The sequence below is a fragment of the Zonotrichia albicollis genome, chromosome 1 (genome assembly GCF_047830755.1).
Source record: "Zonotrichia albicollis isolate bZonAlb1 chromosome 1, bZonAlb1.hap1, whole genome shotgun sequence".
Classification (NCBI taxonomy): domain Eukaryota; kingdom Metazoa; phylum Chordata; class Aves; order Passeriformes; family Passerellidae; genus Zonotrichia; species Zonotrichia albicollis.
This window is the reverse complement of record NC_133819.1, coordinates 74,608,936-74,627,143: the sequence shown is the minus strand read 5'-3', so window position 1 is coordinate 74,627,143 and position 18,208 is coordinate 74,608,936. Positions and strand designations below refer to the sequence as shown.

Sequence of the window (18,208 nt, the reverse complement as noted above, 5' to 3'; positions counted from 1 at the left end):
TGCCAAGTATCCCATATATCTGCTTTTAAAGAGGAAAAATGAAGCCAGTTAAAATTCATCTCTACTACAAAGAAACAAGTCATGTGAGTTCGTGATAAAATTAATGCATATCAGGTTAAACAAAAAAAAATTAGTCATAATTGGCATCATACTGACTGGCAGGGTTTCTGACTCTCAGTTGTTTGTCTGCTCCTATCATACTCTGTCAGTATTGCTGAGGTGTCACTGTAGAGATGGACAGTACATCGTTTCTTCAAGCTTCAATAGCAATCCTCATTGTTCACAGCTCATAATTATACAGTTTTCTAAAAGCATCATGTTTAATTTCAATTGGTTGGTAACTTGTTACTTGCATACATTCTTGCTAAATATTGGCTAGCACCCGTTCATTGCAGTTAAGTCCTTTCGCTTTTCAGTGCTTTCTTCCTTAAAGATGTTTACGTTCTTTTCTCACAGGTACAGGCTGACCAAGTCAAGGTCAAAGTTAGTCATGCCTGTGAGGCCTTCAGGTCAGCTGTTAGCTGTCACATTGGGGGGGGGTTGGGTGTTTTTTTTTGATTCTCTACTTGCTTTTTTGAAGGCTGTTGCCAAAACTAGCACAAAAGTGGTTCATTCCCTCTTTAGACAATTAAGACTCCACTAACTTCAGAGAAGATTGTTCCAAATTTACACCAGAGAGAGACAAAGAAAGAACAAACTAAAGAGGCTTGATTGACTGCTGTGAAAATGATCAAACAACAAATTCTGACATAGAAAAAAATTATTAAAGCTCAATCTGATGTCATTGGATCATCAGAAACATGCCACTGGTTTCACTGAGGCTTATTTGCTGGTAGAGCACCAGATACAAGTCTGATGCAGTCATTAGTGAAAGAAAAGCATCACTCATTGGTATGCTAATAGCAAAAAGAGGTAGATTTCAAGATATGTATATCCAAAGGAAAAGGAATGACATAGACCTTTTTTTTTTAATAAATCTGACAAACACACTTTTCATTAACACTGCAGTGGGAAGCAATATTTAAAGCAATGTTTCGAGCATTCCTCAAGAGAATAATTTCCTTTAAAACACCTACACACCTACACTGCAGGAGTTTCCTCATCAGTGTCAAACTGAGGGTAGGTACAGTTGAAAGTGACAGATTTGCTTCTAAACACAGCTTTAACTTCCTTGGCTAAACATTCCTCTTAGAACTTAACAGAACATTTATGCATTCCTTATGCCCAGGTTTTGAGATTATAATTTTTTCAAGTAGCCAAATCATCACAAATTCTCTGAAAAATTAGGAGCATAGTAGAAGACAGAGATAAAAATGAAAACAAACAAACAAAAAACAAACAAACAAAAAAAAAAAAAAACACAACCAAACCTGCTCACAGCTTAACATTATTTATAGTAGTACCTGTACTCTCTCCTCAACTTTCAAAACATTCTTGGTGGTGAGGTTACTCAAGAGTTTTGAATGACATGCATTTTTAGAATGTAATAGCATGTTTCCATTCACCGGGTTTGATTGCTTCCAATTTTAATGTAATGAGAGAGCTAGATCTGCAGCTGCTGCACGGACTGTAATCTCACTGAAGACAAAAACCTCTTGTGAAAGAAGCTGCAAATCTAAGAAAGGGCGATGAGTTACTGGAGAGAGCATGCAAGTGAAGGTAAAATGGTGAAAAGGATCAACGCAAACCCAGGTAGAGGAAAATATGGGGTATCTGTCCTGTTGTACGAAACAACTGTGATCTGTTAGAGGGGCAGGGTGGCTTAGGAAATGTTCATGAAAGTGGAGGTCAGTTTGGAGAGCGTGGTGGTACCCCTGGAGTCCTGATTTTGCCTGTGGTCCAGACTGTCAAAGGAAAAGGACAGGTTTCTCTCTCGGGTAGAAGACACTACTGGGACACAGGAGACTGATCTACAAAATCCAAGATGTTTAATCCGTCTTTCTTCTTCTAAACACTTCTCAAACAACCTGAGCAAATTCAACTGCCCATAGGCAATGTTAGTTTTGACAAGAACCGCGTGACATAGGCCAGACTGTAGAAAATTACATGTCAAAAATGTGAGATATACTCAAAAGTAGCCAAAGATGGATATTTTTAAGGATGGTTATAGTTAAATGCACACTATTGACTAAATGCCTACTTCAAAATGTAATTTTTTTTGCAAGGATTACTCTGTAGGAATGCAACTACTATTATTTTTCAGACGACTCTTCTGATTGGCGTAATATTTTCAAAAACAAAGGTACGTAATAACTATATATATATATTTACAATAGAAAGTCAAAAGCTCCTACATTAAATGTTACAGTGGAAAGTTTTTGTATGCAATTTAAGAAACCCAAAGATTGTATTTACCCAAAATCTCATCTCTTTTAGGGTGTTCTGCAGCACTAGAGAGCTGATTTTATTGTCTACTCCAGTATGTGAATAGTCAACGGAGATGACAGCTAAAGGGTAAACAGTTTCAGCTGGAATCTTGTGCAATAAAATGTGCTACTTTTTTTTATTTCTGCCAATTGAAGCCATGTGTACATTACAGAAGAAATTCCAGCCTTCCATTAATATCTCATTTCATACCCGGACTTAGGTATTTTTAACTTTAAGGCTTTTTAACTTTCTATCTTGCACTTCTCATTTTCGGCCTCTTTGGTGTATTTTCCCACTGAATTTGATAAGTGCATCATCTGGGATTTGGTTTGTATGCAAAATTCAGTGTAAAAATTTAACTTAATCTAACTGTACCATTATGAAACAAGCCCCAAGTTCACCTTTAAAATAAACCAAGCATAAGAAGGGAAACATTTTTGGTATGAAAATCTCCTAATTTAGGAAATTTCTGAATGCCTCAATTATAGCCTGTTGATTAGTTGATAATAACTTCTATCCTACTGATCTAAAAGTCTCTCAAAATTTAGGCCAGATTTGATGCACCTGAACAGCCAAAACCAAAAAAAAAACCCAATAAAACAGCCAACCAACCAAAAACCAAAACAACAAACAAACAAAATAAAAAAACCAACCAACCAAACAAAAAAATTAACAAAAAAGAACCAACCTAAAAATATCTGTAAATTTTGAGGAGCAAAAACAAGCTAGATGAAATCTCACTCTTCAGGACTTGTATTTTAGTAAAGCTAACTGGTGAAGCACAGGAACTAGAATCCTCTTCAGTCTTTCTAACTATATGGCAATCTGCTGCAGCTGCAAAATTCCTGTGTTGCTGGTCTCGTTAGCCAATTATAAATGACAATATTTTGTGCCTTCTCTTGTTTTTCTTTGAATTCTCAGCTCAGCATTGTACAAAGTTGTTTCAAAGTGCTGTATAATCCTGTTATAAATTCATTGCTTTTCATTTAAACCCTTCAGTTTAATTCTTTCCTGGATGGATCTATCAATTCATTCACTCTGAGTAGCCACACAAGGGCTTTATTTCTGGCTTTTTAATGTGCCAGTCACGGAGAGACATAATATCCAACGGCAGTATCTCAAGTGAGCTTCTACAGTACAGATGTTCACACAACTGCAAGAGAAAAACTTCATTTCATCTGGTGAGGCTTTGGTTGACACTAAGATTAAAGGCTTAACAAAAGCAATGGTCTGCTCTGTTACCATCCGAGAGTTTCCTGCTTCGCCGTGCTATGAAAGACAAATGAAGGTCTGCCTGACCGGTAACTTTCCCTCGTCTCTAGAGGGTGGCATGTGATTAAAAGGAAGGAGGGATGAGGAGGTTTGGGATCAGTCATACAAAATATCCAAATCTGTAGCCATAGGAACCTTGTCTTTTGGCCACTGAAGTATCTACCATTCAGGCTGTGGCTTAAAAATCATCTGTTTAATCTGAACCTGATAGAAAACAGACAAAACGCTAGGTAAATGTAGCAGTAAATGAGTGCATTTCAGTATGCAAGGAACTGTTCTCCCTTTTTTGTCAGAGTAAATTCATGCATCATAATTAATTTTATTTCTTGTTCTAGAATTTAGTACTCCTATACCTAATTTTATTTGTTTTCCACCTTTTGGGAGAGCTTTCATTTTTATTTTTTCACAATTGAATAACCCATTTCATATGGAAAATAAAATCTTTGTCAATTTTTTTCTTCCACTTTAGGGAAAAATAAAAAGCAATGTGTTTGTAAGCTGTTGATAAAGCTAAAAATATCACAGCCAAGTGCAATAATTTAAAGGACTGTATACAATGCTTTTGGTAGAAGTTGCAAACAGTATCTCCATAGGAGTAAAAAAATATTTCTCGTTTTATATACCCATGATTATGATGGCTATTATTAAACTGTCACATCACATCAATGAGTAAACAAGCAGCTATGCCTAGATCATATTAACTATTGTGACAGCTGTAAATACTGCAGTAATGACTCTCCTGCGGGCAATAGAACAGATAAGAAAATGATTGAAGCTCCATGGGCTTGCTACACATTTACAGGTGATTCTGCAACAAGCTAGACAATCTCTTAAGTAGGAAAAGCCTGTTTGCCTTAGAGGTAAGCAGATTTTAAAGAGCAAACAGAACATCATGCTGTTGAGCAATATAACCTCTGATTACAACCTTTTTTTTTTTAATAAAAATTCAAACCAAGTAGTCAGAATTAAAGTGATTCTGTAAAGAAAAACATCCATCTGTGTCTCTGCTTTGTTTTCAACATATAGTTTTAGGGGTTTTTTTACAGGGTGGGAGGTGGTTGCTTTGTTTAAGAAGAGGTTGCATGCCTCAAAAAAAAAAAAATCAGGAATACCAAATGCAGTTTTCCTCCCCTTCATACACCAGTGGAAAAACTAGAAAGATGTGACCCTATGCAATCAGTATTCATTCATGAGCCTTTCCAGTTCTGTGTCTTTCTGCTTGCTTGCTCAGCAAACACCATGCAAGGAGGAAATAACAGTATGTGCCCTATATTTAAATTACTAGGGGCGAAGATTTCTGAGAAAGCAATTAGAAGTCGTGTCCTGGAGAGCCCTGAGTAGATGGGAAGAACACAATTTTTTTATGCTTGCCAACCAATACTGCAAAACATAAAAGGTCAATAATATTCAAGCCTCAGAGTTTTAATTAGCTAATTGCAGTTCCCACTTGCTTCAAGCAAAGATCCATAAAAAAGACAAAACACAAAATAAGAAATAAAATGATGTTATGAAGCAGTGGAATTAATTTGTTTTTTGAGGAGGTTTTTTTAGTTATTTTGACTGCAGTTTTCATGTGTCTTGCAAATCTCCTTCTGAATTCAAAGGGATTTAAATAATGTAATAGAAATATTAAGATTTCAGTATCACTGCTTTTAAAGCTTTATATCAAACAAAATAAACACCTGAACACATTATTTTTTTATTAAAAAAATATCAGGGAGAGATTTACTAAGCACTGTGGTTTGACATATGGTTTCTGTTGAAAGATAGTAGTATTCCCTGTAGTTCACAGAGATATTTTGACTGAGAGAAAATGAGAATGTTATGATTTTTCTGCATTCAATGTCAATAAATGGTGTTTCATGAAAAAGTGTTTTTTATTAAATTCTGATTCTTAAGATAATTTTTTTAAGTTTAAAACTTTTGGAGAATTTCATGATGAAGATTATAAAAAAGAATTATAAGTAACTCCTCTTGAACAATGAAGAAACAGAAGTTGAAAAAACACACAAAGAAATGCCTGCAAGGTACTATTTTGTGGAAATACTGTGATTTCCACAATAACAAAAGTTTTGTGGAAGACAGTGATAAAAATGTAATTTTTTTAAGTATCTAAATTTTATTTTTTTAGTTTACCTATATTTATATTAAACACAATAATTTAATTAACATGAAATATACAATTAAACTTGACTTGATCTTTGACCTACCTAGACAGATTTTCAGCAATGCGGTACAAAAGGCAACCTGAAGCATTTAAACTATCCTGAACTGGAACATCTTTGAATCCCAGTACAAAAAGATGTTTAGTACAAAACTTAGAAATGCCATTTACAAGTGAAATAAGCACTTGGAATAATGAGAATAGGTGTTTTACACTATTTAGCTTATCAGATAAAGCACAGCTGTGTAAGGCTCAGTATATGTTTCTATGCACACATTTGCAATAATTTCACAGAGTACTTGAGCTGGAAAAGCTATATATGCTTCAGTATCAAAAGGGCTGTTTTCACAAGCTCTGCAGAAAGTAGCTCCAGAGTTAACTGAGCACAAGCACTTGCTTTTCCATTAATAAATATGGGCCTGAATATGCAATTTATTGTCTGGTTTTCATGCTGTACTTTCATTGACATCCCTCAGATGATATTCTACCAGTTCATTCCGTCAGCCTTTGCTACGCAGAGACAATTATATTGCCTCCTGTTCTCAAACCCTGCCTATACAAATACAGTGTGCCTATACAAATATAGTGTACCTATACAAATAGGTGTACCAAACTTGCTTCCGCAGTGCTCAACTTATCATGCTTATCCTCTTTCCTCCAGTTTGCCTCTGCTCTTTTAGCTAGTTTTGCTTGAATAATCAAACTTGTTGATGTAATTTTTCTTTCCATTTTCTTTTTACTCAGTTAAGACATAGTAAAGAAAATAGGTCACCTGAACTATTTCACCATTCTTATGGGAGTCATGATGTACACAGAATAGGAGTAAAAACACAGAGGCCATGGAAAGCCTTTAAACAACTGTCCACAACTTATGCAAAATCTAGAAACCATCATTACAATCTTTTGTCATTGCTGCCATTTAATAATTAATCCCAGAGGTCTCATTACGTTATTTGATAGATTTGAACAGAGCAGTGCAATGACAACTGAAAATTAGAAAATCCAGGTTTTAGCCCTGCATCTTCTCACTCCCATCATAATGCCCCAGCGGAATACATATAACTCAGAAGGGGAGTGAAACTTGACTACTGAAGGATCTGAGCAATCCTGATGCTGACTCCTAGGACTCCAAAGACAAGGCCAGCTGCAGACTTTCAGTGGTCATGGCAATGTTAGGACTGCTCAGAAATCCAGTGATGATGAAGACCACCAAGGAGTTGGATTTCATTTAGATTAGCTGATATTAACTAAAAACTCTGTTTTCTCAGGTACCTGTTCAACCATAACCCATGCTGACCTTGTAAGGTACATGGTGTTTTGAAGCAAGATCCAATTAATCATCTATATTTGGCAAGAAAAAGATATCTCTTTCCATTAACTAGACAGAAGTTAGGCTAGATGACCTCAGCAGAGGATGGGTCTGTTTATGTAAAATCTTCCAAACCAAGTCTACCATTTTTATTTATGGTTTCTCTCATTGAAGGCACTTCAATCCTGACTGAGTCCACTCATTCCTTTGGGCAGGTCTTACTCCCAGGGCAGAAGGACTCCATACATGCCACTGCTGCTGCTGGTGCTGCACGAAGGGAGAGACACCTCTCCCAGCACCCAACACCCACCAGAAATTTGCCTGGTTCTCTGCTCTGGGTGCTGGAAAGGGGGACTGATGGTGGTACATGAGACTTGGGCATTCCTCTGCCTCCTCCTGGTGAGTGATTTGAAAGTCAATACAGGAGCAATGGGGATCCAGTGCTAGAATGAGGGCTGAGGCCACAGGATGAAGGTATCACCAGGTAGCCAGGGGTCTGGGCAGGGTTGGGTGCTCCCCAGTGCTCCCCACACTACTGCTGTGCTAGGCATCCATGGCCAGCAAACTCTCACAGAGGTCCTGTGTGACTCCAGCCCTGGAGCTGCCCCAACACCCTCTGTTCAGGCACTGCAGATCAGGGGCTGATCTCCAGCAGCAGAGACCAAGGGATCCCAGCTGTGAGGGGCCCAGAGGAATGTGGGCCTTGATGGGACACAGGCATCTGGAAAGGGTGGGGGGCTCATACATTCACCCCATTCTCCTGGGGTGTTTGTGCAACTTCTCCTCAGGTGCTCCCTTTGTCCCTCCCTGTTCCAGCAGGGTTGTTGCTTCACTTTAGGCTCCATGGACAGCTTCTCTGCACATACTGTAACACCTCTGATTGTTGAGTATTTGCAGAGCAAATGAGGGCCCAATATTCCATCTCCTGAAATCTTCTCATCAGTCTCCTCTCTTTGATATTTTCAAACTCACAAAATCTCTCACCTTGAGGATGAAAATGCACAGCAATATTAACCTGGATCCTACCCAACTGTGCAAGACCAGTTGTAATTGGGATTTTTCCTTGGCACATGTCTTTAAAGGAGATAAATTCAAAATTTTACATGACCAGTGGAAAGATTTTGTCTCAGCATGGCCATCTCCACATCTCTCTGCCCAAGATGCCTACATGAAGCAAATGGATTTCCCACTGTGAAGAAAGTGATCAGCCCCAGGACTGGTCATTGCTAAACTGTGCTTGGGATTGCTTCATGCTGACAGGAGAGAAGTAACTGGCAGCTGAATGTGAGACAGTGCAGAACACTTATGAAAGGAGCTGTCAGAGGTGCTGTAAGGTTGTAGGCTGCTAGGAATGCCAAAAGCTAGCTGCCTTTTGAGACACTGAGCAAGAAAAAAAGCGCTTCAAAGCTCAGATTAAAGAAGTAATATTCCTCAGAATGGACAATCTAAGTCCTTCACCAGGGCTTTTGCATCATGTTTAATACCATCAGAAAGTGTACAGAAAAGCTGAATTGTATTTTTTGCCTATATCAGTAAAGTGAAAAAGTAATGTGAAAAAATATTGCAGCTGTGTAGATGGCAGTGATCTTAATGAAAAAGCAGTGACATGTTCTCTGATGTTCTTAATTCTCTTAGAATTAAGAACATTTACTTTCATGCCCAAGGATTTAGATAGGAAAGCCGCACTCTATACATCTTTGCCTTTTGAAGAAGTGATAGAAAGCTCACGAAACTGATGCAACATAGGTATGTTATTCATTGCTTCCTTTCTAGGTGTCATGGTTTGAGCCTGGCACAGAGCCAGTGCCCCCATGAAAACACCCTCTCCTTGGGGTCTGCTGTGAGATGTGACCAGGAATAAGCAAAACAGGCTCTTGCTTAAACATAAAGAACACTTTATTACCTAAAATACAGGAAAATAGGAAAAAAACTATAAGGAAAAGAAAAAAAAAATTGAAAACCTTACAAAAAACACTTTCCTCCTCCCCAACACCAGAATTTCTCAATCACATACATTCTCCCAAATCACCAACTGCCCAGCCTGGCACTACCCTTTAGAATACTCAAACTTCAGTTCATGAAGAGGAGACGAGTCCTTCTTGTTCCATAGGCTTCCCCTGGAAACATGCTGAAACCTCGTGTGCTTCCAGTGTCACTTGGCACCGCCCGGAAAAGTCCTTTTGCCGCTTGTGACATCTTCCTTCCATGCCCAGTGCTCTCACCACTGTGCATGGACCAGAGCTGCTTTTAGGGTTGTGTTTTAAGGATGCCTTGTCTCACTCCAAAAAGGCACAGTCTCTGCTTTGGGACATCTGTCCCCCCCATATTTTTCTAACCCCCTGGGGCCGAGGGGTCCCCTCGATGAACCCTCTTGGTTCTGAGGCACTGCCTCCCCCCAAGTGCAGTCTCTGTGTCACAGGAACAAACTGAGTCTATGGCTACAAGAAAAGTCCAGCCAAAAGACCACTCCAATCATCTCTCCCCACTCAGTCATCTCCACATCCTTCAGGCCAGGTCCTTGTCTCATCTCATCTCCTATCTCCCTTCTTATTCAGCTCCGAGGAGGATCAGCATTTTTGCAAGGCCCCAATCATGTAAGAAAGAGGTTAAAATTTCCAGTCTCTGTCTGTCCCAGGACGCCGATACTCCCACACGCGCTGCTGCTGCGGCCGGCCGGGCTGCACCCTTCTCCCCTTTCTCCTCCTGAGCCGGCTGCTACCACATTCAGACGCCGGCTCTCCTCTCTCTCCCTCCTGGGGGGGAATGACTGCCCGATGTCTCTTGGGGCTGCTCCTCCACCCTTCCATCCTCGAGGGCCTTCTCACCCCCATCTGTGTCCAGGCCCCGAGCCTACCGCATGGCTGCCCCTCCCCCGCCCAGCAGCAGCGGCTGGACAGGGGAGGGAGATCTGACCTCTTCGCCTCGACCTTCCAAGAGGCCTCTCAGGCCCAAGTTCTGCTTTTTAACCCCTGTGTATTCTCGGAGGTGTGTCCAAACCCCACTGGCCACACCAGGTGCCAATATCAAACTCTGAGCATCCATTGGTTTGACCACAGCCTCCCAGAATTCCCACTTCTTCCTGGTCAAACCACCACACTAGGCCACTATTCAGTAAGAAAGGTAACTTTCATGCTACCAGAAAGCTATAGAGAAAAATAATTCTGCATCCTTGTGGTGAGGACACTCATACAGATGAAAATTTTCTCATAAAGCATTCCAAAGTTAAAACAACAATAGTCTTGAGAAAGCAGGACTCACCTACTCAATGTCTTAGTTACTAAACCACAAGGTAGTCACTTTAATGGAATTTTCAAGGAGTTCTATTTTATTAACATTAGAGCTCTTTCTAAGGCATTCTTACAGGGATGCTTTGAATGCTCTCACTAGATGCTCTTAGTAGACTTAGGCTTCATTGCACCTGGTTCATGGATTTCATCATCATAGAAGATATCTCATTGCTCACATCAAAGCAGTTCAGGGCAAGCAAAGGAAGTTGCTGTCCTCCAGAGAACACACAGAAGGTGAAAATAAGATGCCCACAAGTTTTGGGCACTTGGAGGGATGTTGTAAAAGCGATGTTTTTCATATGGCTTTTTGGATGTACATGTTTAAAGCCAACTTATGTTCTGTTTAAGAAATCTACATAATTATTTTGACTGAGTCTTCTCCTTTCTGAAGCCATCTATAATTCTGTGCATGAAATATCTTATTCACTGATTTTTTCATTGCATATACTTGAAAAAATGCATTTAGGAAGTGTAACTTATGAATCTGTTTTTCATATGATAAAGAGAGCCTACAAATACTTTGGCCTAATGCCAGGTAGAAATGATTACAATACCTTGCAGGAAATAAATGTAATTTAACAAGAAAATAAAATGAAGGATTTATTAAGAGTCATTTTTTAAATAAATATGGAAATTAAAAGTCTAGATTGTCCATTTGGCTTTACTATGTTACTGACTCTCTGATTGGAAGAGAGTAGCACATTTCATAATGCAGAATAAATAAAACTATATTCCCATCAGTAATGACAGATTTCGATGTGTGTAATTTTATATTACATAAATAATATATTATTAGAAGAGATATTAATAAATCACAATTTAAAAACTTTTAACATTTTTATTTATAACAAATCAATGTAATCATCTATGTAACTTATCTTTTGTCATACCATGACTGAACATTGGATTTCAATGCTGATCTATTTTTATTTCCTATGTGCAGGTCTTAACCAAAAATATACTGCTATTTAGCTGTACTTCTGTCAGTTTGCTTTTTTACTCCACTACCTGTTCAAGGAGATGAAATCTCTGTATTATCTGACCACAAATAGATTCTACTCTATGTTCACCCTGCTAAATTGACTCTACTTCTTCCTTGAAGTAATGGATTATTCTGACTTCTAATTGAGACAATCCTCAAGTGCAAGCTTGAAGGTTTATCAGTATATGCAGGAGGTACATTAAGAATCATGCTGAAGTTTCTGCCTGTGCTTAAAGTACATGAAAGCAAGCTACAGGAAATGGTTGATCTTTTGCAGGCTTGATTTACACAGATTATTTTGTAGTCCTGTATTGAAGTTGATTTGATTGTATCTCTTGTAATATTTAATAGCTTAGTGCTGAAATGATAACCTAAACTGGACTTCCGAGTTTGATTTTAAATGTTTATTTATTTTCTAAAAATTGTTTATAAATTTTGTTACATTTGTGATTATTTTAGTAACTGTCATTGAAGTACATGGCATATCTTCCAGCAATGTCAATTCATCTCTCTTGGCTAAGAGATTTTCTCTGATACTGTAGGTGACACTGTAGCATAGTTACTCTTAGACTGTGCAGCTGAGTTGGGTAAACTTAATTTAATTTTAAAATGGCAAAACCACGAAGATAAAAATCAAATTATCAAAAAGGTAGTTTTAGTTTCTGCCAAAAATGTTACTGAAACTGAAGTAAAAGAACTTTAGTTTGATACTTTTTCTTTCTTCATGTAAGTTTCTGCCTTTTGTGGTTCTTCACAGGATTCATATTAAGGCCCCTTACTCATTAATTTGTAATCTGTTGCTGTCTTCGCTCACATTGTACTGAGATATAACAAATCCCAAAGCTGTCTTAAGACTGTTGTTAAGGTGGTATAACTAAGCATGCAGTAAGACAAATGTGTATTTGCCATAAATCTTCAAGTTTAGTCAACTTTCTGAAATGTTGTCTCTGAACCCCTGTATCACCTCTGTATTAGATTAGAGATCCTGGAATGTTCCTCTGATCTTGGAGTTATAACAAACACATTATGGTGCAGAGGGTTAAAGCAAGATGATAGATTGCAGCATTTATCTTGCATATTAAATTTACTGATTATCTATGATCCAATAAAATTTGGCTTCTGACCATCTGTTACAAAGAGCTTGGAAGCTTCATTATTAGGCAATTGTTTCATAATTATTCTGAGAACATGTCTAATGTAAATTTTCTCATTTAAATTATATTATAATTTATCGAAGAAGCTTTTAATCTACTTGCTTTTAGCCTAATTGTTTTCAGCCAACATCTGCCATGCATGAAAAGATAAAAATATATATGTAAAGAGTCCTATGCATCAAGGTTCTTCACAGTATTCAGTAAACACTGCAAATGTCCAGTAACAGTTGGTATCCACATAGAAAAAGGCACTAACCATATTGAATACCCTCTTCCAGCTGTTGAGGCAGAGATTTAAGCCTAGGGAGCTGTTTTCAAATGTATTTGGCTATTTTACCATCTGTTATTTACTGACTCTCAGTGCAGTCCGGCTTCTAGTCATGTGATTTGTACAAATCAAGTCTATAGGAACTAATTCCAGAGGCATAGCTGGGATCAGTTATGTTAGTCAAGTGGTGAGAATTTGAGGGTCTTTAAAGGAACCTGTAGATATGAAATGTTCAAATTTAGCAGAAATATTCACCTTCCTTTGAGAACTATTTTTTCTGAAAATAATTTTTTTTATTTCCCTGTGAAACATTTGGTCTTCCTGCTTCAAAGGAAAGCTTCTTATTGCATAAAGCTTTCAACTTAGCTAAAAATTTGCTCTGTAAATGGAACTGTACACCATTTATTTAAAAGGAGTTTGCAAATTTCGTCAAATAAAATCTTCCTGTCAAGAGTTAGGAGGTAGGAAGCAAACTGCTGAAGAATGTCAGGAAAGAATGCATATTAAATCTATCCTGACTACATATATGATGTTTGAGAAACCTTCAGTATTCCTCAAAACAGGAAGTGGCTTAAATGAAAAAGAAAAAAAGTAAAATATATAAAAAAAACCCAAAAAAACAACCAACTAAAAAATCAACAAAACAACTAATTAAAAAACAAAACAACCCAAAAAACCTCAAACAAAACAATAACCTGCACCCCAACCAACTAAAGATATTAAAAGGATAAGAACTATGTAAAGGTATATGAAATCCATTTCTCTGTAAGTATAATGAGTACCTGAATACTTCAACATTTTCATCTGCTGAAGTTATTTCTGTTATACAAGATGTAGCAAGAAGCACTGGGGGAAACAGATGAATGCTGGGTTAAAATAAGAAAGGCTAATATATTCCTGTAAGCAGTGTGAGATGGATATAAGTAGCTGGCTTTGGAGTGCAAACAGTACTTATAAATAAAATATTATATAACACTGAACTTAGAAAAGAAGTAAATACAAAGCAATACTTAAGGTTGTATTTTCTGAAACCATACAAGATACAGAACAGGCACATCCATATGGATGTTAGTGAAGTTCATTATAAAAATGATAGAAAGTTGATAAATACTGAAAAGAGGACTGGAAACTAGAAATTTTATAATTTGGCAGTCAGAAAAAGAATACAATTTTTTTATTGTAGAATGAGGAAATAGAAATATTTGTAAGGAGTTAGTATCAGGTTTGTAAACATAATTTGGCTAGTGCTAAAATTTTTGCTAGTAATACTCTTACAATTAGAGACTATGAAGAACAAAAAAATTAATCATATTATTTTCCTGGCATCAAATTATAACACTAATATCAAACCCAAAAATGACTGGTAGAAAAATTCTGAGAAGCTCACAGGAGAACTTGGAGCTGGGAACTGTGATATCTTCTGTGCACCTGCATAGTTTAAGTCATTGCATCCCTTACAAACCTTGACACATTCAAGATAAAATTATGTCAAGATTAATTATTCAGTGATACTTCTTGCTAAATTTAGAGAGATAAGCTGGGTTTGTGAGACCAGGTTTTTGTACCGGGGGCAACAGGAGTGACTTCTGTGAGAAGGTGCCAGAAGCTTTCCCCTTGTCCAGCACAGCCAATAGGATCTGGTTGCAAGAAGCATCTGCTGCTGGCCCAGGCTAAGCCAATCAGAAAATGTAGCAATCCCTCTGCAATAACATGTTTAAAAAGCAGAAAAAAAGTTATTGCACAGATCTAATTGCATCCAGAAAAGAGAGGAGTGAGAACATGTGAGAGGAACAGCCCTACAGATGCCAAGGTGAGTAGCGAGGGAGGGGCAGGAGGTACTCCAGCACTGGATCTGAGATTCCACTGCAGCACGTATGAGAGACCCACACCAGAGCAGGGGGATGCCCAAAAGAGAGCTCTGAACCTGTGGGAAAGCCATGCTGGAGCAGGCTCCTGCTGGGAGCTGCAGACCTGTGGAGAGAGGAGCCCACACTGGAGCAGGTTTCCTCATAGGACTTGCGATCCCATGGGGGTGCTTTGATGGGTGCCTGGCATCCCGCCAGGGTCAACCCATTGCAGCTGTTATCAAGACATAGATCTTGGTCATTTCTCTGAATTAAACTAAAGAAGCTAAATTTCTTAGTTAGCATGAAGATATTTTCCCCTCAACCATGGTTCCCCTAAAGTTGCTTTTTATCCTGCAGCCTGAACATAAGAGTCCACTGCATAATTCAGTGTCCCAATAACGGCATTGATATTTTCTTGGGGAAAATCCCTGCCAAAATCCTGCATCTAATATTTCTCTACTTCCACCATTCAATTAGCTCACTGAACAAGAGCAAACAGCTTAGAAGATAACAGATGCAATAAATTGTGCCAAGCAGATTCTCCCAGACTGTACCAGATGAACGTGTGCTGGCTTGTTTTTCAGCCTTTTTGGTAAAGCTTTCCCCAACAGACAAATTAAATGTTTAAGCTTTCTACAGCAGTGCTTCTGGATTCCTCTGGAAATCTAAGTATGACGCCTTTATTAGATCTGAAACATATATTGAATCACTATCTAAAGTAAAGTTCCATCTGCTTGAAGATAAAAGAGTAGTACAAATAATCTTTATTCTAAAAAATATGAATGAAAATAATTATATATGGGGTAGTATATTCCATTACCATTTGATTCTGTCACCTTAAGAGATAAATTATGGGCATTTTCTCAGCTGTTGCCAAGGTAGAACTGAATTCATAAATATGTATGGACATGTCATTTATGGTCATAAGCATCATAACCTCTAAATAAACAGTATTTTGTTATTTTCTACACAAACACAGTTCGTACAGAACGACAAGCAAATCCCCACTATACATCTATAATCACCTTCAAAATAAACTTCAACTGGAAACTTTATCTTCAAGAAGAAAATCCATTTGTTGAAATAAAGACAGGAATGAGTCATAAACTAATAAGTTTCCTACAAATGAAATAATATTTTCCATTCAGATGCCTAGCAATCCTGCAGGTTCCTACTGAGGGACTTCTAGGGCAATAGAAAGATTTGAATTAGAATTAAATTAGAATTGGCACTATGTAAATAGTTTGGACAAAACCAAGGGTATTAGGTTTTACAAAAAAACTTTTTATATGGCTTGCTAATATAACCGCAAGGCAAAGTTCTTACGAGAACTGACAATGTCCTTTCTCATTGCAGAGTTTCTATACATGCCTGATTGAAATATCTTTTCTATCACTCTATCTGACATATCTATTATTGATAAGGCATGAAGGGAATACTGTTGATTTATCAGAATGATAACACTAATAAAAATCCTGTCCTGGCAGAAAATGAGAAGGAAATGTGTACTGGTAAAGTACTGGATTTAGGATCCTGTATATACAGTTAGCTTAAATTCAGCTGAAAAATTTGGCACAAAAAGTTACGTGTCTCTAGCTCTCTTTAATAATAAAGTTAATGGTGTTTATCCTTGGAGCTTGGAAGTCTCATGAGGTCTTACAATGTTTTAAGGATGAAGCAAAAGTATGTGCTAAGACTTTGTTTTCATTTCAGAGCAGTTGGAGGACTTTATCTTTTTGGCCACCAAAACATACTTCTATTTAGTATGAGGAAATAGAAGGGAAGGGCAAGGTATTGCCTTGTTGTATAAACATGAACGACTGCACGTCAGATAGATTAAAAGTCAAAATCTGTGAAGCTCATAAACATGGGCATAAGAAAATATTTTGAATGAAGCCCAAATAACTTTCTGACACTTGCCAGGATGAGTCTGAATACAGAATCCAGGCATGTTTCAGTTCAGCATCTCTTCTACAGAAATACTTTTCTTATACACAAGGAGCAAAGACTACAGTCATCTAAAATTTGCATAAACAACTGAATCTCTATTAATAGCTTTTGAAGTGTCCTGTATTTAGTAGCCTAAGGAAAGATATAGCACATATTAAATTTAGACACTAAATAGCCCCTATTTCTCCTATCGTGCACCACTCATTCCCTGCCTTCTCACTTGTGCCTAGAATAGTCATCCCAGGCACAGTTTGGCAAACAAATTCTTCCTGCAAACATACATATTCCATCTCTCATTTTAAGATAACCCTACCTTTTCATCCGTGGATATAAAAATAGTCAGGGATTCTATTCGCGGGCCGCACTGAAAACCGGTGCAGCAGCTTCCCCTGCTGGCTGCCGAGGCGAGGAACGCGCGGCCATCCCCGCCGTGCCCGCCCTCGCCCTGCGCTGCGGCACCGGTGACCGGGACTCAGTAAAGGGCGGCTGCAGAAGGCGAGTCACATATCAGGGCTCTTCCCAGGGAAACAGTTCATCAGTGAACGCTGAGATATACTTAGTATCTGTCAAAAGAGAAAAAATAAGTATGCCAGTTGAAATGCTGTTTAGTTCTGCTCTGAGGAACTCTGTACAGTTGCAATCATTTCAAATATACAGGCTGCTTGCATGAACATTTTAGACTGCCAGCACATGCCAGTGTATTTTAGGTAAGTGACGAGTTATACATAGCTGCTCTCTTCTTTTAGGGTCAAAGATGTTCTATGAAGGCAACCATAAACAGCTGTATGCATTTCTGTGCTTTGCTTCACCAATAAAATCTTTCTAGCTCCTTTTCACTGTATTTTTTGGATATCATAGCATGTACATTCTACCAAAATGAATGGTAGTCATGCAACACTATCTGCTGTATAACTTATAAAGTGTAATTGTGCCTGCAAATGGATAAGTGTTGATGTTGCTGTCCCCAGGACAATACCCTCTCAGCTACTCTGCCTTCTGTAATAAAGCATATAAAGCATGCAGCAAATCACCTGCAGGGCAGAAGATAATGGACACAATGGTGCCAATTGTTATGGTCAAGACTTTCTCATTTAGCTTAAAAGAAAACCACAGGACTTTATCAGCCCAAAGGAATGGCATTGTATTGTATCTCACTCAAGGTCAGGCCAAACATTTCAGATAGATTGGGGGAATTCAACTGCTATGAAATTTTTGAGGATTTGTGCAACCATTTGTGTAACCACCAACTGTATATAACTAGTCACTAGGCTAGTAACTGATCATGATTATTCAAGAGGGTCATGCAATGACCATTTTAATCAAATGATTACCAGAAAGCTTTTACTATCAAATTTTATGTGTATTAATATATTTTTATTACCCCATTCACTTCAAGTTGCAGTTGATGAGGAGGGAAATGACAGAGACAGTTATCTGAGTCTCCTGCTGTTGAAGTAAAATAAGAGAAAATTGCATTTTCTTATTTTTTAAATATAATTTTTACTTTACAGTGCTGAACTCCTCTGATGTCTTGTTGCTGGCAATACTGTTTCAAAGCCACTTTGAAAGTAGGAAGGTCCTTGTATTCCCCTCCATCAGCCAAAAGCA

At 37.9% G+C, this 18,208-nt stretch overlaps 1 long non-coding RNA gene across 1 annotated transcript in view; it reads right to left on the bottom strand.

The window, feature by feature from the left end:
• Positions 1–17,333, bottom strand: part of LOC141725308 (uncharacterized) — a 29,961-nt gene extending 12,628 nt beyond the window's left edge. The window contains exon 1 of the long non-coding RNA XR_012577171.1: positions 16,914–17,333. This is a non-coding gene — a long non-coding RNA (uncharacterized LOC141725308). The remainder of the gene's footprint in view (positions 1–16,913) is intronic.
• Between the last annotated feature and the right edge of the window lie 875 nt (positions 17,334–18,208).